The sequence below is a fragment of the Aythya marila genome (genome assembly GCF_965140915.1).
Source record: "Aythya marila genome assembly, chromosome: 3".
NCBI classification, from domain to species: domain Eukaryota; kingdom Metazoa; phylum Chordata; class Aves; order Anseriformes; family Anatidae; genus Aythya; species Aythya marila.
The window spans coordinates 53,911,425-53,936,290 of record NC_139044.1 but is presented as its reverse complement, the minus strand read 5'-3'; the positions used below and the strand labels follow the sequence as shown (position 1 = coordinate 53,936,290).

Here is a 24,866-nt window from a genome sequence, read left to right as displayed (position 1 = left end):
TCATATGCATGACTGAAGGCTGGCAAGAACTAAACACAGGTGAAAATATGATGTTAGAATACAGAGGCATGCTTAAAAGTGCTTCTACCACCTCCACCTACAATGTTTTATATATAGTATTGCATAGTGCAGTTGGAAATGTTCAGGCATATGAAACCAGCTTTAAAATACTAATGTCCCTCCTTCTTGTTGTTTTGATACTTTACACAGGTGAAAGCAGGAGTACTGCGAATTTAGCAACATGAAGAAAGAAACTTTATCCTTTATCCTACTATAACACAAAATTTTCTCTGTTAAATGACAGCTCTGTTGCCAATCTCCATCATCCATGGGGGAAAAAAAAAAAAGAAACATGTCAACTTCTAAAAAGGAATTTTGAACCACATTTCATACAGCATCTGTCACAAATCACAGCAGATCCTACACCTACCAACCCATCCCCTCTGTGTTCCCAAACCAGGATGCACCCTACACCATCTCTGATGCTAATGGGGTTGTGGTGGGATGGGACCCTCAGCAAAAAGATGACCAAGATTGTAACTGAGCAGAGTCTCCTTTGAAGATGAATCTCTCCTCTATTCACATAAAGAACCTGGAAGCCCAAGCTCCTAATTTAGGCACTTTAAGGAATTCCTTACTTGAAGTCAGACAAATCTGAGCCACACAGTATCTTTACTACTACTTTTTGAGCAACAACAAGAAGGAAAAACAATAAACAATAAACAAACAAACAAACAAACAAAAAACAGAGGGAGAGAGGAAAGGACTATTTTCCAGTGGAAATGTAGATTAAGTAGCTGATACTCTGATAACAACTGAAAGTTATAATGAATTCCAGGATTCATTCAAGTACTCCATTCTTAAAAAAACACAATAATGAAAGGCTTACATATGAAATTTAGTAGTAATAACTTTAGGGTCAAATCCATAGTGATTTCTTTGGCAAAGCTTCCACTGACGACACTTAAATGTGATTTCAGTGGGTGTTCTGCCTGCAAAAGAACTTTGGGATTGGCCCACACTCTATATTTAAGTCACCCCACTCCCAGTATTATACAGCGCCAACCAGTCACAAAACCTAGCATTATTTAGACCATTTGCATGCCAGAATCTCCAATTGCAGGGTGCAAAAACCATCAGGAAGCATTGATCATTCCCTTAGTAGCAAACAAAAATGCAATCTTTTTTACTTGGCTTTCTTATGATATCATTTGCCTTCTATAATGGCAATTGCTTTTTTTAAAACGTGGATTTGCACAGTGTTCAATTTGCCAGTTTCCCCATATAGATGTATATTTACTGAAATAGCCACTCACAAAATCCAAAGCCAAAGGGTGGAGACCTAAAAATAAATGTATGTAGTTTAAGATCTTTTATATCCATACATGATAAGAAATCTGGTTCTCTTCTGGTGAGCCATAAAAGAGGAAAAATGGGAAAACCACAAACAAGCAAACAAAATAAAAATCTCTATCTTTTGCCCTACCCCTTCAAAATTGTATGGATACTACAATGCAACCACTTGGCTAAATGTTCCAAATGTTGGTTTTTCAAAGTATTTAGCCATATAAACTATCGTTTTATTTCTGTTGGCTTCAGATGCTCCTACGCTTATGAGTTTTTCCTTACATCTTATTATTCAAAAACAAAAAATATCAGCCAACATTGCCGTTATGGAGCAAGAAAAACCTAAGTATCGTTTTCCAGTTAACTCTTCTGTATCTGCCTTGAAGTGAAATCAGCAGCAAGAATTGCAGGCCAGGTTTTTCTAATCATTGCACCTAATTACTACCATTTAGTATTTCATTTCCCAAGTAGTTCCATAGAAAAGTCTCCACAGTTACAAGGCAAGCTCAAGTTACAAGAGTGGTAGAGCACACACTGTAAAAATTTATAATTTACAGCAAAATGTGAAGCAAAAACAATAAGCAGTAGTGGGTGATGCTTACAGGCCTACTGAATGCTGCAATCCTAGAAATATTTCAAACAGCATTTCTCTTTTGAATTTAGAAGACTTAAGTCAGATTTGATACTGGATTTCTCACCTTCCATATTAAACTATTTCAGTGAACACAGCCTTCATCAGTACTTCTATGCTGTACTTTTAAGCTATTATATAAGAAAATTTTATAACCATCACCATCTTAATCTTGTGAGTTTTTTTTTCATCCTTTTGTACAGTTTCTCTGCTCTGAGATATCAATGACTAATCAAGCTGTTCCGTATTTTCCCCTTGTTTAACCTCACACCCGAATGATGAATTTGTCACCTATCTGTTCCCACAGCACATTAACGACTTCACAGCCAGCAGTTGTCACTGGCTGTCTAAGCGAGTCAACGAAGAGGCTGCTTCCAACACAAACCACTCTAAGGGGAACAGAGACACTACAAAGCACTGAGGTTTGCTCCCTTAAACACCATGCATGCTCTATTTGCAAGTTTTTCCCTTCTTTCCCCTCAATCTTCCTTCCTCTTGCATTCTCCAGAAGCAGAAGAGCCGGCCAGGAGGAACTTGCCATGACTTGGGACAGAAAGGCACTTTCACTTGCAGGCACCTCAGTTTCTCCAGCCGAGCTGAGGAACAAACTCAGCAACACAGCAGTGAACATTTGCATGCCACTGTTTTTCAGGAGGAGCACTGTCCCTCCCAGCAGTTCCTGGATTAAACCCAGCATTCAAACTACAAAAATATAAGCTTATGAGTTGACTCATTAGCCAGAGAAATGCGATGTCTTCCAATGTTAAGGAATGTGACAATAACAGCAAATCTCACCCTGCTTGATAAACGGCAGGCATTTCTCCATATAAGGTGAAAAATGTGCTAGAGCTGCTCACGCAGCACTGTTAATTCTTTGCCTGTTCTTAATATGCAAGAATATAAATGAACGTATAAATCAATTTTGGAAGCAAACCTAGGAAGTCCATTTTGCTTGCTGATAGCTATAAACCATCTAAACCACGCTCAGCGCACGAGGAATGTTGAACTTAACCATTTAATCCCTTTTAAGCACAGAGCACATTTGAGCTTGGTATGAACATCTTTCTAGCACTGAACCGAATGTAAATCTGAAAGGTCCTGGACTTTTTCAACCTCTAAATTCCCCTTCTAGTTCACCATTCCCTGGTATTCCCGTGCATTCCTGCCCCTGACTGACAGCCTTGTGGCCGGCAGTGCATCCAGGATGTGAGGACATCAAGGGAAAGCTGGCAGCCCAACAAAACCATTGGCCCTTCCTTCACTCTGTGCATCCTCTGGCCTGAGCACCAGGGCTGCACGGTATCAGCACAGGGCCACTGATGCTACTTTATCTCTTATCGTCTCTGCTCTTATTGTCTAATAATCTCTGCAGTAGCAATATTTTTGTTAAGGAGCATTTATGAAGTTGTTTGTGCATTACAAAAAGATTGCAGACATCACTCACTGATAGAGAGAGACTGATGGAAAGACTTCTGTTGATTTTTATGGGCTCTACACCAGGCTGTAACGGCAAAGAAAAACTACTTTATATGACCCCTTTTGCACAAAGCATGATAAGGCATCTGCAAAAAATCTCTTAGACCTGGCAATGAAATCCAATTTGTTTTGAAATTAGATCTAAGCCCTGGTCCCCCCCATTTCTTTGTTTTCATACATGTTATCAACACCCCTCAAGTCATCACAATGATTTGACAAATCACCTAATGAGCCAGCTGGTACACCAATGGACATTTTTTTTTAGGAATGAAATGTCAATCGCCAATTGACCACTGTTTTCATAGGTGGGATGTAGCAGACTACAACAGACACCTGTCAAGATGATGGTTTCCTCTGTAGAGAGGGTCTGGAAAACGAAGGATAGCACAGAGGTAACCAGAAGGTTTGCTCACATTTCTTCAGCTATTGATTTAATGGTTAGGAAGAGATGTCAATGACTTCCTGAAGAGTCCATCAGCAAATAAAAGGCCATAAGCACACCTGACAATAGAAGGGTAGAAGAGGAAACTCATAGAAAAGAAAAAAAAAACAACAGGGATCTTTCAGAGAAGACTCATAGCTGATGCAATTATCATGGGACAGATTTCTCAAAATCAAGCTGGAAACATGGAGAGAAAACAAAAGGATGAATAGAATTAAATGATTTACGAAAATCCTGAAATCCATTAAACACACCACAGAAGCTGTACTCTAGGAGTCAGTGACTTCTATGAGAAGAGAGGCACAGAGGGGAAGCTTCCGCATACTGTACATATACCTACAAAATTTGAGTGTATGCACAAAAATAGACAGAAGGAAAAAAAGATACTTAACAACTTTCTTTAACTTTGATGAAATGACATGGCAAATTTTGATTTGATTATTTTAGTCCCAGAAATTTCTTTACATCAAAGATCAGGTGACTGCTTCAAATTGCCAATACCTTCCTGGTTTATCTTCATTCAACCAGAAAATGTAATGTGTCCTGCTGAAAAGACAGCACAGGCTGCTTTATTGCTACTGTAAATCTAATACTCTATTGCATAGACTGCATCAAATACTTAACAGCCAGAAGGAGAACATGGGCTGGAAAAGAGAAACAGGTATTTAGAACACGTTAAATGTCTCAAACAACAGGGATGAAAAGCACAATTAGCACATGAAGTATTTCACACATTTTTTCTTATTGCCCCGTAAGGTTCAGGTTGGAGTTCAGCAAAGGGAGTGCAACAATGCTGCAATGTCATGCTATTAAGAAACGCAACAGAGAGGAATGACTAGCTATGGCAACTTCTGATTATTTTGAGGTTTCTCTCCATCTGTTAACCAAAATCCAACACCTTGTCATTGTTCTTCCACTTCTCTTGTAAAGCTTTTCTTGTCTTGTCCAAAGGACCAGCTTCGCAGTACCCTGACACACAAAAATCCTAGAACCGAGTGGGCTGAAAATGAAGAAAATTATTAATGTGAATTTACTAGGTCATTTAACTTCATTCATTTCAGGTGAATTTCAACATTTAATCGCTTCTAATTATTAAAATACACAATCTATTGTACTTTGAATGGCAAGTTATTATTGAAGAGATTACTCTGTTACTTGTCCAGTAATAAAATAGGTTCTGAGATGTAACTTGCAGAACTCCAGTTGAGGAAGAAATAAGAAATCCACCAAACCCCGTGAAACAAAACAAAAAAATCCCAGCCTTGTTGACATTTTCATTCAACATATACTTCATAACCTGTCTTTATTGACATTTATGAAGCAGTAAGAGTGAACTTAAGTATTAATTACATAGTTAATTCAGCTATTTGACCCCTCTAGGAAAAGCAAATAAATAATACAAGAGAAGCTTGTTAAAAATAATATACTAATAACATCAACAACCACCACCAGGGGTACTGTACCAGACCCTTTTCCAAACAGTTGCAAAATCGATTTTAATAAAAACATAACCACTATCTTGGTGGTTTCAAAGAATCATAAAATGGCATGCAGCTTTAACAAAATATCAAAAATACATCTACAATTGAGAAAAGAAAGGATGCATCAGAAAAGCTTAATGGAACAGATGTACAGCTTTGGAAGAACAGAATGTTTAATAAATTTCTGGGAAAAAAGAAACCAAGAAGGTCTCTACACTAATTACAACACTTACTTGCCTGCAGAAGTACAAAACAAAATGATAAACAGCACCAACAAAACACTCAAGGTGAAACACGTTTCTTTTTGCAAGTATAAAACATAAAGGGACTCAGTTAACTGGATAACAAGCTAATATTCTGCAGTCACATGGGCTTTAAGCCAGCACGGTTAGTGAACACGGACATAATCCCAGGCACACGTCTTCTACCATCTAAAACACTGACAATAATTGCATACTTGTAGCTGGGTATATACTGAGCTCACTGGAACAGCCAACCATTTCACTCAGTTGTAGCTGCTAGTATAATTAAAAATATTAAAAAAAAAACAAAAACAAAAACAAAGCAAAAAAAAAAAAAAAAAAAAACAGGCACAGTGGACAGTCAGAGAGTGTCAGTACTCATTTGCTGAAAGATGAACAACAAAAAGTTTTTGCACCAGTGAGAGCTCCAGGGAACCACCAGCCTGCCTTCAGACCCATGACCTAGAGGTGAAGGCATCCTTGCCTATTCCTGATCAGTCAGGGCACAAAATTCCCACCCACTAAAAAACTGCTCCAGAGGTTTCTAGCTGTCAGAGATTCTGTTTTGTTGCGTCCCACATGTAGCACCTATTGCCTTGCTCTGTAAGCAAGTATAGCCTGTGACCAGCTACCAGGCAGCAAGCCCTGCAGTGATATATATCTGGATTTTAGGAGCCAAGTTCCTCTGCTTGCTGTGTTCTGTGAAAGGTGGAGGGAGGGGGAACACCACAGGAGAATTAACTCCAAACATTATTTAATCATTACAGAATGACGCTTTAAGCATGTTTACAGTCATTCACATCTAGGGCTTTTTCTCATTTCCTGGAACCTTATCTAATGTGAATTCCATACGGAAGTTTTTAGTGGTATATGAAGATGCATGCAAACTAACCATACTCCAAATCATTCAGATAAAATAGAATAGTAAGTCAAACAGTGAAGAAACTAGGGCTGTCAAATTACATTTGAACAAATAAAAAAAATCTGACCTTTTTGTACAAACTTACTCTTAAAGAAACTATTATACATCCTTAATTCAGATGATAACTCTGATGTGGCTAAGAACAACCATGCTTACAGTTGTCTCTCTTTTATAGACAGAATGCGCACTATCCATGTGATAGCAGAGAGCTCACATGGCTAACCACCAGCTTAGAGCTTTTCAGGGTTTAGAACTTAAACTTCGGAGATTAGGGCTTCTGCTCCAAAAACAGCTGAGAAGACCAGCAGGAACCAGGACATGACAAAGCAGAGAGGACTTCTGCTGTATGTTCATGGATAATGTTTCCCCCAAAAACTTCCCCTGTGAACTTCTGAGGATGCCATTTAATCATTCCTGCTTTCATTCTGCATGATTTTAAATATCAAATATACCTATAGGTATTAAAAATGTATATTGATAGTGCATATGAGAATACATACAATAATTTATATATACTTATCATGAAATGCCAATAATGCATGGGAAAAAAAAAAAAAAAAAAAAGACCTAAAACAACCATGATTAAATGATCATGAATACCTCACTCCACAATACTAAATTCAAAATGATAAATGATGCATTACAATTCCAGCCTCTATTAACAAGCAACTGCAACTCCAGTAATTCCACAAAGAAATCCTTAGAAAGGAATGGAAAAATAATGTCAGCAAAATATAAAAGTTCCTCATAAAAAGATCTTTGGCTGAGGAAAACAGCTGCACAGTAAGAACCTCCTATCTCAAGAGGATATAGAGGATACAAGTGAACTAAAAGCTAATGTAAGAGCTCCCATCCTGAGATCCAAAACCAGTTAGCTCTACATAGTTTCTTGAAGTATTTACCAAACACGTATTATTTGTGAGACGGCCTTCCCTATAACACAGAAGTCCCACTGTTACTCGAAATATTACAAGAAATAAAAACAATGTCAGTATGTGGAGCACAGGAAATAAAAAACTGTTCCAAAACAAAATAAATTATTTAAGAAGAAACAAAATGTTCAGATGTGCTTACTAGTCAAGCACAGTTCAGAAACTGGAAAAATATTTTATTGTAATCTTGTGAAGGGAAAAAAATAAAAAAAGTAGCAGAAGATAAGTATTTTAAATAACCCAGACACTTTTTGTGATGACTCAGCCCTTACTGCGACTTTTTATAGCTGACAGGCTGAATATTTTAATTTCTATGCCAGTTTTACACAGGCAAGTAGTAGCCACTGATTAAGAGATAGCTTAGTCTGAATCCAATGGATGGCAATTAATATCTCCCCTCCCGTACAGCTCTGAGCCAACATTCATAAAGCCATAAAGTGCAGGGAAGGAAAAGTAATTGACTAAAAGCAAATTTTAAAGCATTGATAAAAGGGTGCTCAAAGTCACCCTTTAAACTTGTTCTTGGCCTACAATGCACACCACCATTTACAACAAAGGGTTTAGCAAATGGTTTGTCGTTATTGGCCTCAGGTGACACACTTTTCACAAGGATAAGCGTGCACGTGGAGATCTTGCAGGACACATTTTCACATAAAAATGTTGGCTCCAAGATGTTCCAGTGACAATTCATCACAGATATTTGCGTCCCAAGCACTATACCAACAAAACCCCAAACGTTTTATAGTCCTAAGCCCCCTTGTGTATCATTCCAGGAAACATTTCATCATAACAAAATTGCTGACAACCAAATATTGCAGGCAATCCTAATCCCACCAGTGAAGGACCATCTCCCAGCAGTACAGGTTCTGATGTTCTGCGTAGCCTAAATTTGAGCATCTCTAGGGGCAGGGCTCTCACTGCTTCCCAGAAGAAATGTTCTACTATTTATGAGATCTGACTGTGAAAATATTCTTCCTTTTATTCAGATTAAATTTACTGCTCCCAATTTTTACCATTTATAATCCCTCGCAGCATTTTAAGTAAGTCTTTTCTGCATAAAACTGACAGCTTTCATGTATGCAAACTATTACAAACTATTACAGCAGCCCTCTGCCGTTTATCCCATGTACAGAACTTAATTCACTCTGCTTGAATTAGATTTCAGTATTCAACCATTTGTTATGCTTCTACGAACTCTCTCCAAAACACAAACCATGTCCTCAACACCATAATTTTTTGGACCCCTGTGAACTGCCTGATAGCTCTCACATGCCTTCCCACTGCTGTGGCTCCCACACCTGGATGCAGGAATCCAGATGCAGCCCCACCACAGCTGTGATGGACAAGCAGTGTTATTCACATCCTCATCTCTGCAACTCAACTTCTGGTGATCAGATTGCATAGCCATAAAACACCATTTTGCCATGCAAGAATATTCTATGGCTACAGCCACCACTGCCATCCCACTGCATCTGCTCCTGTCTCCTCCACTTATTCTCAATTTCAGAAACACGCCTCAAATTCATCTCCTTCTCCTAAACCTTTTGATCATCCTGAAGATCTGCAGAGCATCTTGAACTGTTTACAAGTACCAATCTCCTCCTCTGTGCCCAGAGCAATCTGCTTTTGAAGAATTCCTGTTGGATTGCTGGAGATCATTAGGCATGGCCCTCCCCTGCCAGCGTGGAGGGCAAATGCTGGCGACTGCTGGGGTCACGCACAACAGCACTCCCAAAACGTCATTCAAAGCCCTCACCAACGCCGCAGAATTAGTAAAATCTTTTCCATCACCAGTGGTAATGGACAGAATCCATGGCAGCAAAAGGATCTGTGGCTTTATAATACGCTGCTCAAAATATCTGCTGATGGTCATAAGACAGAAAGAGTAAGCCAAAAAAACTGTATGATGTAGTCAGTTGGCAACTGGGGAAAATCACATACAAAATGAAATGTGTTCAGTGCTGTAAAAGCAGGGCTGTGGGAAATTGTTGGTTCTCCATATAAGGATCCAATATTTTTTCAATTTGCCAGCATAGCATAAAGCATATAAAATCTTAAAATAAAATTCTAAATGTTAAACATGAAGAACACTTTTTGCAGTATTTCTTAAGAATGTTAATTCTGCATACCCATGAGTCTCGATTTTACAATTTGTAGCCAACCTAAATGAAAAACGAGGATTTTTAACTTCTCCATATAAAAAGTCAGCCACATTTTTAATTGAGAGTTAGAAAAGCATAATTGAAAATTACTAACCTCAACATAGTCATTAGTGACAAACCCTAACCCCAGTTAAACGCAGCCCTAATAGGATTAAAGCAGCATGCAGGATGATGTATGCAGCCATGGTATGCACGAAAAGCTGAAGAAAAATCTGGATCCATTTGTAGAGCAGCAATCAGAAGGCAGCTTTGTTGGTGCCTGAGGTGCACATGCACCCGCCACAGCACCTCCCTGCCTTGCTGGAGCTGCAGATGCTGCTGTGGAGGCACCACCACAGGAAAAGCCGAGCACACCTGGGTGGATTTAAGAGTGCCAACATGCCCACACTCATCTGTCTGCTGCATACAACCTGGGTTTGCATGCACCAGCTGGGAGGTGCAACTCGACCAGTCTTCCCATGCCCTTTGGTCTTCCCAAGCCCTTTGCACAACCACGCTGGCAGCACAGCTCTGCCACTCCATGCACTGGCTTTCCCTTCCACATCCTTCAGCATCCACCCATCCACAAAGGTCTTCAGCTTGTGAGTGAGCTGTTTTGACCACCACAGCTACAGATTTGCACCCACAGATATGCTGGACCCAGGCTAAGCCCTTCCAGCATACCTGTGGGTCCAAGTCCTTCAGTAGGCATCAAAACTGTCTAACGTGAGACTTCCTATTGATCACATGCCACTGGCTACACATCTAAGGAGGCTCAGGAGGGTAAATAATTTTTTCCCAAGTCAATTGTAAATTGGCTTCCTAAATTGTCTCCAGATCCTTTCCAGACAGCAGAATGGAAATAATTAGAGGTGGTTGGAAAATGGAATTTTTGTCCTGCGGGGAAAGTCTGATAGTCCTGTGCTTATTTTTATCCTGACACAGGCTAGAGTGAAAAAGCCTTAAAATATTTAATAGAGCGAAATATGGCAAGGTATTCTGATATACTGAAACACTAACATGAAAACATTTTGACCCATTTTGCCGCTAGACAAGAGGTCAAACAGAAACCATTTTAAGCTGAATTATCGCCATGCCAGCCAGGGAAGGATGGGCGAGGTAGAAGAGCTGGCAGGCATTATGGCACGCAAGTGCTCCAGAGTGACCAGGGCTGGGAAATGTGAGGCCATGGTGGATGCAAAGAAGCAATGGGAGAAGGCAGCAACAAAGTGCTCAACACTTGGGTGAGACCCGGTCTAGGCCAGTGGTTACACCAGGAGCACCAACAGGCATGAGGGAATACATGAACGGCACCTCTCACATGTGGCAACACACTCCCACCTCCAAATGCCCCTCACACTCAGCTCACACTTGGGAGAAACCAGGCCACCACTGCTATTGCTGGTAGACAAAGCTGCTCTTCTGCTGCAAAGAGAGAAACCAACGTCACACACCTGGATGACAAGGACTGGGGTAAGATGGCACTGCCTGGACGAGGCTGATGGAGGACCAGGGAGGCTTCCACAACCCAGGGTGCAGAAGCCCATGCCTCCATCCCTACAGCACCTCCCTGCCCCATGCAACTCACACAAGCATCGCCTATCCCTCACTTGGACACACCACCAATCCATCTAAGCTATTTATCTTCCTCCCTGAGGTCCTATCCCCCTGCCACGACTATGCAGCAATCACCAGCACTGTCGACACAAGCTAACTGTCCATACACCACCTTCTGTCTATTCCGTGAAACAGAAGGATGGGGATTTACACTTAATCACCACTTCTTTGTTAATCTTCCAAAGATAAATTTAAATAAGACCTTCTGGAGGTTCGAGTGGGGAGGCTCCCCCCATTTTAAAATCAAATGCAATGGTCGACCCCTAACTTTCCTTGCTGCTTACTTTGCAGGCAATACTTGCCCACCACCTGCATACATACTGACTTCTTCACGGAGAGCTGATGTGCCATGGGGAAACCTGCAGAGAGCTGATATGTGAAAGTCATACACAAACTGCAAACAAGCATGAAGGCTGGGATTCACCCTCAGGAAGAAGACACCTCCTCGCCTGTTCTTCACATACAACACAATGGTTTCTGCTGCCTAGCCAGAGATATACTGTTGAACCAAGGACCTAGGTAACTCAGGTAAAGAGTAAGACTCTTTCTTCCTTACACCTTGGAGATGGCTGCTTTATGCAAGCAGGAACCCTCACAGGAAAACATCTAGTGTCATCACCCTGCTTGGGGTCATCCCTTCAGCTGTTTTGCTGATAGAGCCATGAAAATCCCAAGCAGATGTGAATTTCTACATCATCTGAATTTTGGGTTCCACAAAATGCCTTTGGCTACTATTCATGGTGATGATATCTGTCTAACTTGCTGCTAAGCCAGTTGAATGCAACTTTTCACTGTGCAGCTATGGAGGTCTCCTTGGCCTCTCCTCTTCAGATCACCTGGCAGCCACAAACAGAGGTACTTGCAGCATGCTGTGCGTGCACAGCTGAAATAGACAGGGCCTTTAGCATGAAATGACTAGACACAGAAACAAGCAAAAATGCTTAGACCTTTGTGCCTTTCTCTGTAAGCTCTCTCCAAGCCAGACCAAAGTAGTGAGACAAAGAAGCCCTCGAAGCTCACCACCCTTCTAACACCTAGTCATTTTGACCCTCAGTGCAAGAATTCATGATTTCCATCTCTCTGAGACTATACACATTGCCACACAAAGCTATGGCAGGAAGTATGCAAAGTTGGGTTTGGTCTGGTTTTAAACTCACAGAGGGCAGCACAGTGGTTGTCACTGTCTATCAAGGCAGGTTGGCCAGCAGGACTAGCCCGTTTGATTATGGGTCAAGCTACCCTTGTGCTACAGACACTCCAGTCACTCCCTGCATCTGTATCCCCAGACTGGGAGAAGGGCAAGGAGAAAAGCCCTAGCTGCCCTATCTCTCAAAAGCTGACAAGGGACTCAACAGTGAAATGCTGACTGACCCAGCAGGATCCTGTTTCCAGCTGTAAAGTCTTGAAGCTCACACGCAGTAAAGCAGCACTACCTTTTTCAACCAGGATCCATGCCTCATCCAACAGGAAAAAAAAAAAAAAAAAAAAAAAAAACACAACTCCTCATCTTCCTTACAGGCATGAGTGACAGCCACTTGGGAGGTCATTTCTTCCAAAAGGAGACCATTATAAAATTTTATGAAAAGCAGCCTCTGTACACAAGACTGATACAATTCAGGCTCTAAAAGAAGAGAAACTTCCAACAGTGTTAGATAAAATTAGTTTTATTAACAAAAAAGAGGACAAAAAGGAGGCAATTTCTTCTTCGTCTTTACTGGGCATTGTTCCAAGGAAATCCTTCTTTGCAAGGTAGCAGCTTGTCACAAGGACAGAGAGTTTTACTCCTCTGAAGTCAAACCCTAAGGAACAGCTGCAGAAGGGATGGGAGCAACTTCATGTCTCCTGACCCTCTCATATAGAAATGCAGCTTCCAAGCAGCTTTCTACTAGAGTCTGCTAATTCTGCAGGTATCAGAAAAGGCTCAGAAAAGGCATTGATGAAGAAAGTGAAATGCTGTCCAGGAAAAGATAATCTTTTGGTGTTTTGGACTTGGATGGCCACCAAATCAGAAATTGTTTCTTCCTTTTTTAATATTTCCACACAGTGGGACAAGCTTTGCAAGAAAAAAGAAATTAATTAAATTCACGCAGTCAAAGAGAGGCAAAGCACCAAATGATGCCAGTTTCCTTTCATCAAAGATTCAGATTCAGAGGCTATGTCTACGGGTGATGATGCTGACAGGTACAAACTTGTTCTGAGCAGACACAAGCAGTCCCTGCCCACACTCAGAGATAACCAAAAGCCTTTTGAACGCTTAGCGCGGCTCTGGGCCAAACTAATAAGCTCTGCTGAGCCGCAGGTACATCACCTTTAGCTCCGTGCCATTACCTTGGGCTCAGCACATGCTGGCAATGTTCACAGAACTTCACACTGGCTCAAAGCACAGGCAGGGTTCATTCCCATCTGCCATCAGAGGCAGACAGAGCTGCTGTCACGCTCATGGCTTCATCTTTAAGCCCTGACTTTGGTTGTGCATCCACTCACACCAACTGCTTGCATTATCAATCTAACAGAAGACATCTCAGGCCGGTCTTCTACTCAAGCGTATGTTTTGACACCAAAACAAATGTTCTTCCTGTTAAGTGTATGAAAGATCTTGAACTGAGCATCTAACTAAGATACTTGGCTTTAATTTTGAATTATGTGTCTGTATCACAGCTTTTCTACTGAAAATAAAGAATTTACACATTAAAATGAAACTTCTTAAACAAAGCAGTGCTTTTATTCAAGTGTTTCTTTGGAAATACTTCCTCCACCCTCTGAACAGGGGCCGTGTTTAGGCAGCTGGCTGGGGAGCAGAAAGAAAGGGAGGATGAGAATCATGCCATGCTCATGACAGGTAGAGATGCCAGGCTTCCACCTGGCTTTCGGGCTCCTGTCTACTCTTTGACTCAGAAATGACATCTCTACAGACAGACAGAAGGGTATGGGGCTGTAAAACCAAAACATATTTTCTTAACACTGCTCCAGAAATATCCTCTGCTAAACGTGTAACAGATGCATGTTCCTCATTAAAAAAGTGTTGCTATACATTATGTCTTGGCTGCAGACAGATTCTGGCAAAGCCTGATACACTGTGGACATATAATTCATGTGTATAGTATGTGAACTCTGTACCCCACTTCTCAACCTGCTGAGCTCCTATGATGGTTTTTGGGCTGTGGAAATGGGAGCAAAGGGAGAAAGCACCAGCATGTGTCTGATGCTGGAACTGAGAAAACAACCGTTCAAAGTTTTTGAACATACTTCTCCCAGCACAATCCCCAGGCATCCAGTTTTCATTCCCACGTGTGTCATGAACTGGAAAAGCCACACCAACTCCAGCTACCTTTCTCTAAGAGGAAAAAGAAATCATCACTTGATGGTGACCATTTTGTTCCTTGAGTCATCTGTCTCCTTTTGTTAAAAACTTAACTCTTGGCTTCTTGGAAAGGTAGGCCCTAATGATGAATTACAATATTTTTGGCTGATTGGTGCTTAAAACCAGCCCACGCTAAGCATAACTTCATAGTCCACAGGGAGACCCTCAGTTTTATTCCTTGCCTGGTATCCAGACTTGTATTTAATTACTGGTTATTTAGATTTATAGGCAGATTTGCTAAAAACAGTGACTCTCTGTGTGCAGACAATAACCTTTTGATGGGTACAGTAGTAAAACTGAAATTGCTATGTAAACAGGACCAAATTTTAAAAGTAGCTGGTGTAGCTCTATAATGAAATTGGCAGCACTGTGTGGGTACTTTGTCTCAGAGAATGCTAAATGGTGCATAGCCAGCGTTTGCTCCATAAACTGTCAAACAAGAGAACCGCAACTGTTCAGCGATTTGTTTTTCTAATGTAGTTCTCCACCATGGGAAATGTCTTTTCCATGGCCAAGCACAGAAGCCAGTGGGATCCAAAAGAAATACAAAGGAGAAAGATGATGTCTATAGGGTGTCTCCCAGCTGAGAAAAAAGGTGAAGGAAAAAGTTTCTGAAAGAGTTGGGTTTGGTAGTGTTATTGAAAAAATACAGTGCTCAGGCAACACTTACTTTTGGGATGCTATACTTAATTGTCAAGTATCAATAATGCTACTATAACACCTAAATTTTTCTTTTAATTCATTAGTCAATGTAGAGATAAAACCGATGCCTACATCAACAGAAAGATTGAACAACAACACGTGTACCTGGTAACTTTCTGAGGGCCTTTTACTACTTTACAAAATGAAGCAGACCTCATCACCTTTGAAAGGCAGAAAAACTAATACCCACCTTTGCTGAAGAAACAAACTTTCTGCAAGTAAGCAATATCCGAGCTACACTTCAGCAAATAAAGCGATATGTGAGCACTGGTCCCAGGTTTCCTGTTTTGTTCTATATTCTATTTGTCATTTCTTTTCAATTGTGTAGCTCATGTCAGCACAACAACCAACAAATGTTGTTTTGTTCATAATTATGGAGGGTAGATAGAAAAGGAAAGTCTTTCCTACTGATGAAAGGATGCCCCTGATTCAGATTTTAAAAGCAATTGATACGGATTGACTCCATTTCAAATAGCTGTCCCGGTGAAGTCTCTCTCAGTAATGGAAAAAACAGCACAGATCTCCCTTTTTCCTGCTTCTTCTTGGGCCAGGCAGAAAGAAAAAAAAAAAAAAAAAAAAAAAAGATAAAACGTAGAATTGAAACCTCATTTGACCTAGTCCTTAGGAAGATGCATTACATTTTAAGGGGTTGATTCTGGAGAAGTAATCAAATACACAATATTTTTTACTGGGGTTCAAGTGTCCACAATACCCAGAGAAATAATCAAGGAAACCCTGAGTAGACTGCAAGACTCCTCTGTACATGTAGAACTACTTCCCAACGGTGCAATTGTAGCTGGTAATCAAGCCTTGCACACTATCAGGTGGCAGATATAACAGTTACTTACCCCTACCCTACAACTTCCCTGACTGCTGCCAGACTGCAAACGGGTTGTTCATAACACAAGCAAAGGTAGGATGGGGCTATGGCAAGTGGCTGGAGAGCTATCAGCAGTAACGCACCAACTGCAACAAATTGGCTCAACAAGAAGGGAGTGTCAACACACATCAGTAACTTAGACCGTGATTGCTGAGAATCAAAGTTCACATCATTTTATGTCCCTGAAATGTCAACCCAATGGCGAATTTAAAAGTAATAGTTATATCACTTTGCCAGTTATAAGACAAATCATAGTAACATTGTGTTGATCTTGACCTGGCCTGAGACAAAGAAGTCACAGATGCAGAGAAAAGCATAGGCCTGAGAAGCAATTACAGAAAATAAAAATTACAGCCATGATACAACATGTCAAATCCCTATTCAATCCCTATTACAAGTTGCAATCTATGTTATCCTTGGATGATATTTTTAGATAAAGATGCCTGTTAGCCACATCATCTTTTATTGAATGTTCAGCATGTTATAGGCATTATGTAAATACGTGAACTTTACAGAGGGGAGAGCATTGTGCAGATATTTTCCTTTATTACTCTTAACTACTGGATTGTGATACAACTTAAAAATAGTCATAGAATCACAGAACAGCTTGGGTTGGAAGAGACCCTAAAAACCATCTAAGTCCAATGTCCCTGCCACGGGCATGGACACCTCCCACCAGACCAGGCTGTACAAAGCCCCATCCAGCCTGGCCTTGAACACCTCCAGGGATGGGGCACTCACCTCTCTGGGCAACCCGTGCCAGTGCCTCAACACCCTCTGAGTGAATAATTTCTTTCTAATGTCCCATCTAAATCTACTCTCTTTCAGTTTAAAGCCACTCCTCTAACTCAGAACCCAATGAGCCCAACAAATTTAGTTAAGACAGTTTTTACCTGCAGCAACAAAAATAGTACTCACCAAATAAAAAAAATACTGAGGAAGGAAAAAAGGTTCATAGCAAGGCCACATACATAAGGCCATGAAAACCTGGATAAAGAGGGAGTTTAAAAATGAAATAAATAAAAGGTCAACATGAGTAATTAAAAGAAAAGGCGTGGCGAAAAAAAAGCCACCTTATAATAATTTAGCTTTTCGGGCATTACTTATGCTTTATGAAAATGAAGCAGCAGAATCTTAGCACTACTTATTTTTCCTATACATATACACAGGATTTTATAGGTACAGTATGCCAAATGTGGACCACTGTAATGTGGACAAATAGCTGAAATCATTGTTGTCAGGTGGCACTGATTTATTTCATTAGAGAAAATGAATCTCAAACAACATCCATTTCACTATCAGTTTCTATGTTCTGCAATCAGAACCAGAACTTAATTTTGCAGTTAAATGAACAAATGTATTCCTCCTACAAAAATAACTGCTACGATTGCTGAGTACCAAAGTGTTAGGAAAAAAAAAAAAACTCACTGGACTTTTAGCAACAATATGCCCTCTTTGCTTGCCTGTACACTGCAGAGCAGGAATTTCCTTCCCTTTTTTGGCACTTTCCTCCAAAGCGGATGCTGAATTCAAGATAATAGGGAGAATGAAAGGCAAGGGCAGGCATCTCAGATATATCCTATTCTTCTACTACTAGACAGCTGAATACGAGACAACTAGAAGGGGATATAGAGTCAGCTGATAAATTTATTCTTTAACAGGAAATAAGAGCTCATGGAAGAGGAATCCATTTGAACTGTATCTGATCACACCTGCTGGCGAGCAGCAGGTTGGAGGTGAACTCAAGACAGCACACATCTTGAGTGGAAGAAGTGCAAGGACCAAATCAATAAGACACCATGTACCATAATACACATTTTAGAAAGCTAATATTTGGACCATGTCAATATAACACAGGCATTGATGGTTTCAACATAATTATTTTAGACTGAAATGCCTGAAACTAAGTAATGCGTTACTTACCTGAAAACTTTTACATTTTTAAGCAAATATTTTCTTCCTCAAAATCTGATAAAGGGGAAGATATACAAAATATTTTAGCTCAAGTAAAACATTCCTGTTGGTTTGAAACCACAGGAAAAAAAAATAATGATTTTAACAGTTTTTTGGGGGTTGGTTTGTTTTTCGTTGTGTGTTTTTTTGTTTGTTTGTTTTTTCAAAATAAGATGCCTTGCAGTCAGTTGGTAAAGCTTGAAAGCTTATAATTACTTAACAAGCTTTGTGTTCCAAACAATGGTATCTTAATGGTTCAAGCTTCTCTTCTTTCTGCTGTCATACATACAATGATCACGCAAGTTAATTATAGAGTTGACATTGCCAAATATCACACGCTAAAGTTGTGATATAGTTCTACTAGAAATCAAAACTATACCCTAATTATTGGTACTGCTACCACGTTAAAGACCTCACTCTCTCTGACTATGGGCAGGTTGCATCTATGGTCAAGACCAACCTTGCACCAACTGGCCTAAGCAAATGCTCTGCAACAAGAGCACAGCTGCACAATGTCAGCACCAGATCCAGGACTCAATCTTTCTGCAGCAGATTTGTTTCTTAAACTAGAATGAGAGGTGAATGTCCAATTTCTGGAGAGCTGCATCTACTATTTCCTCCTAAAAGCTACCTTATTACTCTTGTAGCACTCTGTAAAGGAAGCTAATTCTGTATATGGTTAATGCACATAAGCATGCCTCCTATCTCTGAAGAGAGATAATTTTAAGAGCATTTTCAAGTGACTAATATGAAAGCAAGTAAGCAATTTAAGCTTTATAGCATCAACTGAAACAGACTTTTTGGCACACATCTGAACTCTTCACAGTGTCCCTACTGAACACATCTATAATTCTCATTTTTATTCTAGATAAGATACACACTGCCTTTAGTATGGTGGTGATCCAATTTAAATGATTTAATTAGAATTATATGCTCTTGGCCACTCTCTTGCTATAAAGTAGGAATTTCCTTTGGGCAGGCACAAAAGCTAAGTTGTGATTGCTTTTCCCAGCTCCAAAGAATGTATTCTTACTTCCCATTCCTGCCAGACACCAAAAGGGTTCACTAATTTCTTTGATGCTTTTCCTTCTCCAACTCTAAATCCATCCTAACAGTATAAGGAAAGCAGAAACAGTTGTTACCATGATACCGAGTTTAAAATATTAATAAGGACTACTAAAAAGCATCCACATTTGTACTACTTTCTGACTTACTATTAGAATCAAAGCCATGAGAAAATTCTTCTCCAAAGATGTTATTTTTCCAAGACTTTATAACCTGAATCTTTCCTTTTCTAGGGAAAGGAAGAGGATCTACTAAAACCATCTTAAGATTTATCACAAAATCAATATTTTGTAAATATTGGTATCAGGTTTTAGAGAAATCAATAAAGAGATTTCCTCTTAATTACTACAGCAGAAAACTGTTTTCACACTCTCCTCTACAGTGCTTAAATTTCCAAAAAGAAGTAAGGAATTAAAATAAGGAGCAAGAACTACAGATTTTTAGGCTTTCTGGCTTTTAGTTTCCATGAACAATTCACAGGAATTAATTTCTTTACACATATAAGACAAAGTTGCTGACATGAGCAAGCAACAAACTTCTGCACATGATTTCAGTGGTGTCCCAATACCCTCAAGGAGAACATTTGTCTTCTCATCCCTAACTGAAGATAGGTTCGTTTCCAAACTGCATCTTGGAGACATTTGACTAAAACTGCTTTCCTGCTTTCCTCCAGGCAAAAAGTAAACATCTATAAACATTTTGTACTAACATTGCAATAAAAAAAAAAAAAAAAAAAAAAAAAAGACTACGCACTATTACATGTACTCATGTGCTTCCCCCCCCCCCCCCCCCCCTTTTCTGCGTTTATAAGAAACAGGCAGTGATGCACGCCACGAGGCTGGGATCTAATCAGACACAGTAAGGCCCTGTCTAGACAGGCAAAAGTTATCACAATCAGTTAACGTGGTTGAAGAACTCCATTAAGACGCAGGCTAGCCAGGATGAAACCACATTAGCAAGCCACACAGCACAGCTAGGCAGCGAGACGACCTTGGGGCTTTCTCCCAGCACCTGGGAAGTGACATGGATGGGCCACTGCAGCTTGGCTGCATCGGGCTAAAGTGACTGAGAACTCTAAAACAAAAAACCCCAAAGTAAGTCAAAACAAAGACCACCTTATCAAGCTCACCCCTTCCAAACCAAGCCTCCCCTAATGATTGGCATGGCTGGCATGTCACGGCAGGGCCGAGGAATCGCTGTCAAAACTACAGGCAGGAGGGCAGCCCAGCTCCACGGATCTTTGAGCCAAGTTCGGTGAAGCCCCACACAGTTCACAGAGGCTCGACAGCAAAGAGGAGCCAGGCAGCTGTATGCTGCTGTGCCCGGACTCATGCTGACCCAGCACCACCAGCACGATAGCAGGTGCCCACAACAGAGAGGCCATTGCCTACCCAGTGGGTAAGCACCTGGTGAGGGTTTTCATTCTCACCCTTCATCCCCTGGAATTTCACCACTTCTGTTTGCAGGAAAACACGCTTCCGTGGTGTTTGGGATATAAGCACATATCTCTCAATAAAGAAACCCTATACACACACCAAGAAAAAGACAAAGCATGAAAGGAATGAAAAATTAAGGAAGAGCGATTAGAATTGCACCTAATGCAAGGCAAACTTGCTTCCTTTGCTGTGATCTTCCCCACAATCTCAAAAATTTTATGGCTTCTTAATATCACCTCTCTACTTTGCGAACTGCACATCACAGCATATTTGATTCAGTGGTAAATGTGATAAAACCACACACAGTCCATTTATTACTCTTACTTTATTACTCTTTTTCAAATAATTGATTTTAAGATAAACAAAGAATTTGAGAATGCTAAGGAGAGAAATGAGGAAATAAGAGCACCCACTAAATCATTATAATAAAGTCTACAGGCAGTAGGAGCACTTCTATATCCAGACACTAACATTTAATCATGGCCCACAAGAAAAAGAAACAAAACTCATGGAAGTGCTCATGTTTTAATTGTCCTGACAATAAAACCTATTTTCAGCTATGCTGTCCCAAGCAATGAACTGCAAGCTTTACAGCTGCTGTTAAAGGCCTCACAAACCCTTTGCCGAAGAGGAGTAAGCATATACTTCTGCGGTTACACAATGCCATACGTACACTTTGGGGAGAGGAGAGGAAGCTATAAACTATCCACAATCCACCAGGGAAAATCATTCGTCTTTGAATCAAGAACAGGCTTCATAATAAATTCCTTAGCTATTGTATTATATAATCACATTGGTAGCATTTGTCCAAACTTTTCCAGTGCATTACTTTGAGTGGCTGCAATTTAGTTTACAGAGAAAAAATAATCCCACAGAGAATTTGACAGCATACACAGGAACACTGGCAACTTTTCAGTTCCATTACTATTGTATTATTATCCTCCCATTAACAGAAGCAATGGGCTTCACTTTGGCATTAGTAGTATCTCACCTTTGTCTGTAAATGGCAAGGCAACCCCATCAATCTGTAAAGGTGTTTCACAGCACCATGAAAGGTCCTTACTGATGTGCCTATGAACTATCAGGTGTAAGATTTCAGCTGAATTTCTCACTGCAAAGGCAAGCAGACAGCTCGGGGAGCTCAACAATAGCTAGTGGGAAGGACTGCAGGCTGGGCATCCACATCACCCTCTGCAAGCATCGCACTGAAGGCAATTCAGTGTGCTCTCCAGCAGTGGACTAGGTACAAGTGTTTGGTGGTAACAGCATCAGCTGAGCATGGAAGAGCTCAGACCTGGCTAATAAATGCAGGCTCTGGATGAACATCTGAAAACTGAATATAAACAGTTCTTCAAGCAATTCACGGTAAGTGCCATGAAGAGCTACACCATAACAGAGGGGTAAGAGTGCCTAGATGCCATAGTTCAACATGGCTAAGCTCTGTATGCAGACACGCAGGCTTTACTTCCTTTTGGTAGCCAACAAATAGTAAGAACTAATCATGATTTGCAATTGCAGCAACAGTTATTACTTCTAGATTGTCAGAAAACGTGCCGTAGGGATCTAACAGGAGACCACAGGAATGCTCCCCAGGACCTTAACACCAGTGAACACCTGCTGACAGCTTTTCAAGGGATTGCACTAAGTGGAACAGGAGCAGCCAGGAAGGGAAAGACTGGGTTTCCCACCTCTGGCAAAAGAGAGGGCTTTGCTGCCTTATGCTGATTCCCAACTTCTACTTTTCAGCCAGCCCCAGTTTGGAGAAACACATGCTCAGTGGATCAGCATCCATTGCTGTCACAAGCCCATGATATTTACTGCAACTGTCATGAGCGCCTGTAAGACTTCTAGCTCACCTTCTGCTCTAAGTTCTAGACAACACTGCAAAGAACCACAAGTACCTGTAAAAGCTCACAAACACTTTTTATAAAAAAACAAATACTTTGTATAAAACACTGCACATGCTGCTGTGCTATCTATGGCGCTTACTGTTGTCCAAAGCAACAATTATGCAAACACTTGTGCACTTGCTTAATTTTTCTGTTACAAACTACTCCATTATGCCTAATGGAGTTATTTACAAAGGCTTGTTTTTAGCCAGGAAGGCCAGGTTCCCCAGGCTACATGGGGAATCACTGCAGAGGCTCCTGGGGAGGTAAGAAGGGGGGTTCTGCTCAGAGCACCTACAGCCACCCTGCAGCTCCACAGGGAATTTTGGCAGCAATACTAACTTCTGCCAGCTTAAAAAAAGCAGCCCTGCCTTACCCACACCCTTTTCCTTCTCCTCTTACCCCCCAGTGAACCAAATCATGGAAGCAATCCAGGTTAAAATTAAATCCGGGGTTTTTTTTGCTCTGTGCCTCAATCCAGTTCACCGCAGGGCAGCATAAGCATTCATACTGGTGTGAATGGGTAAAGGAGGCAGAGGTAGGCACAAGCTGCCAAGGCGACACTAAGTTATGCCAGGTTAAACCACACCAAGCACAGCCATGTCCCAACACTGCACTTCCAGCTCCACTGCACTCACCCACCCACTACTGATAGCGTAGGGATGAGGGTTGTCCTCCCTCCCCTCCCTGCCCTCTCCCCATGGTACCAGAGCTCAGCAGCCTTCACAGACCCTCCCCTGTGGGCTAAAGCAGCAGCCAGCTCCTGCAAGGATTCAGGGGCTAGGTTAGATATTTGCTGTGTTAGCTCTCCAACTGGCTTTGCACAGGGTCAGAGGAACTGGCACATGGGAGAGGGTGCGATGGGACCAGGACAGCTCATCCCAGCACAAGAGCATCCAGAGCAAGATGTCTGTTTCCCCCGGCTGCAGAGGTAATTCCCTCCAGGAACAGCAGATGCCTCCCACGGGGACCAGCCACAGAAGTAAAGCCAAACACACAGAGAAATGCCTGAAGGATTGTTAAGTTTTGCTCATGCATTTAAAAAAAAAAAAAAAAAAAAAAAAAAAAAAAAGCATAAAAGGACATTACTGAAAGTAAAGTTAGATAAAGCAAGGTCATACAAAGTACTGGTTTCCTTTTACATTCTTTGCATATACAAAGATCCCAACAGTTCCAGGGGGATTTTCTTGTGTAGTCTTACTGAAAGCTGATTAAAGAAAATGACCATAAGCCTGCTGTTAACTTAAAACAAATTATTAATTTAATTCAGTGGGAGTTCTGGGTGTGTGGAAAGCACAACATGGCACCCTTGGATTCACACACGCAGATCTCTGGGGAAATGACAAGAGCCCTGCGGACACGCAAAAAAGGCAAGATTTACTGCACGTTATTAAAACCCAGCACACAAATCACCTATATCATCGCAACATCTTCGCCAGACTTTAAACTCCTTACGCAAGCCCGACCTTTCAGAATTGCCATCGTTAGCTGCGCCTTCTCCCTTTTCAACCCCAGTCGCCTCTACCCCGAAGGTCTCCAGCAGCGAACCCTTTTATTTCACCACGATTTTCATCCGAGCTGCCGAGCCCTGCGACGCAAGGGCTACCTGCGAGGCAAGGAGGCTTCCGAGCCGCTGCTCGTTACAAAGCCGGGCACGGCCGTGCACACGCGGTACCTGCCCGGACCTTGCCAGGTCCGGTACCCGGAGGGCTCCCGGGGTGTGCCTAAGGGGTTCCCCCCTGCCTGAGGCTCTTTGTTCGGCGGCACCAGAGGCCGGAGCGGCCGCGCCCCAGCGTCGCTCAGCCCCGGGGGGTCCCCGCCGGACGGGGCGCACGGAGCAGCCCCACTCCCGGTCCCGGTCCCGGTCGCGGAGGACGGGGCTCAGCACCAGCGGGCAGACGCACGGACGCCGCGTAGCAGCTCCAGCCCCGAGGGGCCGGGGACTCTCTGCCCGCCCTCATCCCCTTCTCCCCCTTTACCTGCCCGCGGAGCGCCGCAGCCCCCGCGGACTTTGTCCCCGCGGCACGCCCGGCTCCCGGCGGCGAAGTTTCTGCCTCTACTTCGCTCCTCGCACCGGCGGCGGCGCCGCTCCCCCTGCCCGCCCCCTCCGTCCCTCCCTCCCGTCGGGGGAGGTGGCGGTGGCCCGACCCCGCCCTGCGGCTCCTCCGCCCCGGCCCGGGCTGAGCCGAGCCCGGCTGGGCTGGGCAGAGCCGAGTCCAAGTCTCGCAGCCCTATCCTCCTCCACGTGCCCCAGCTAAGCCTCCTGTCTTTTCGCAGTCTCTTTAAAAACTTATTGGAAGTCACCGACCCGGTTACTACGGCCGTGGGAGAGATTAAAGCCCAGGAGAA

General features: G+C 41.9%; 1 protein-coding gene across 3 annotated transcripts in view; it reads right to left on the bottom strand.

Moving 5' to 3' along the window:
* TIAM2 (TIAM Rac1 associated GEF 2) overlaps positions 1-24,569 on the bottom strand; it is a 169,959-nt gene extending 145,390 nt beyond the window's left edge. For all 3 annotated transcript variants that reach the window (XM_082755843.1, XM_082755848.1, XM_082755847.1), the window contains exon 1: positions 24,497-24,569. The gene's annotated coding sequence lies outside the window, so the exon portion shown is untranslated. The remainder of the gene's footprint in view (positions 1-24,496) is intronic.
* Positions 24,570-24,866: the final 297 nt, after the last annotated feature.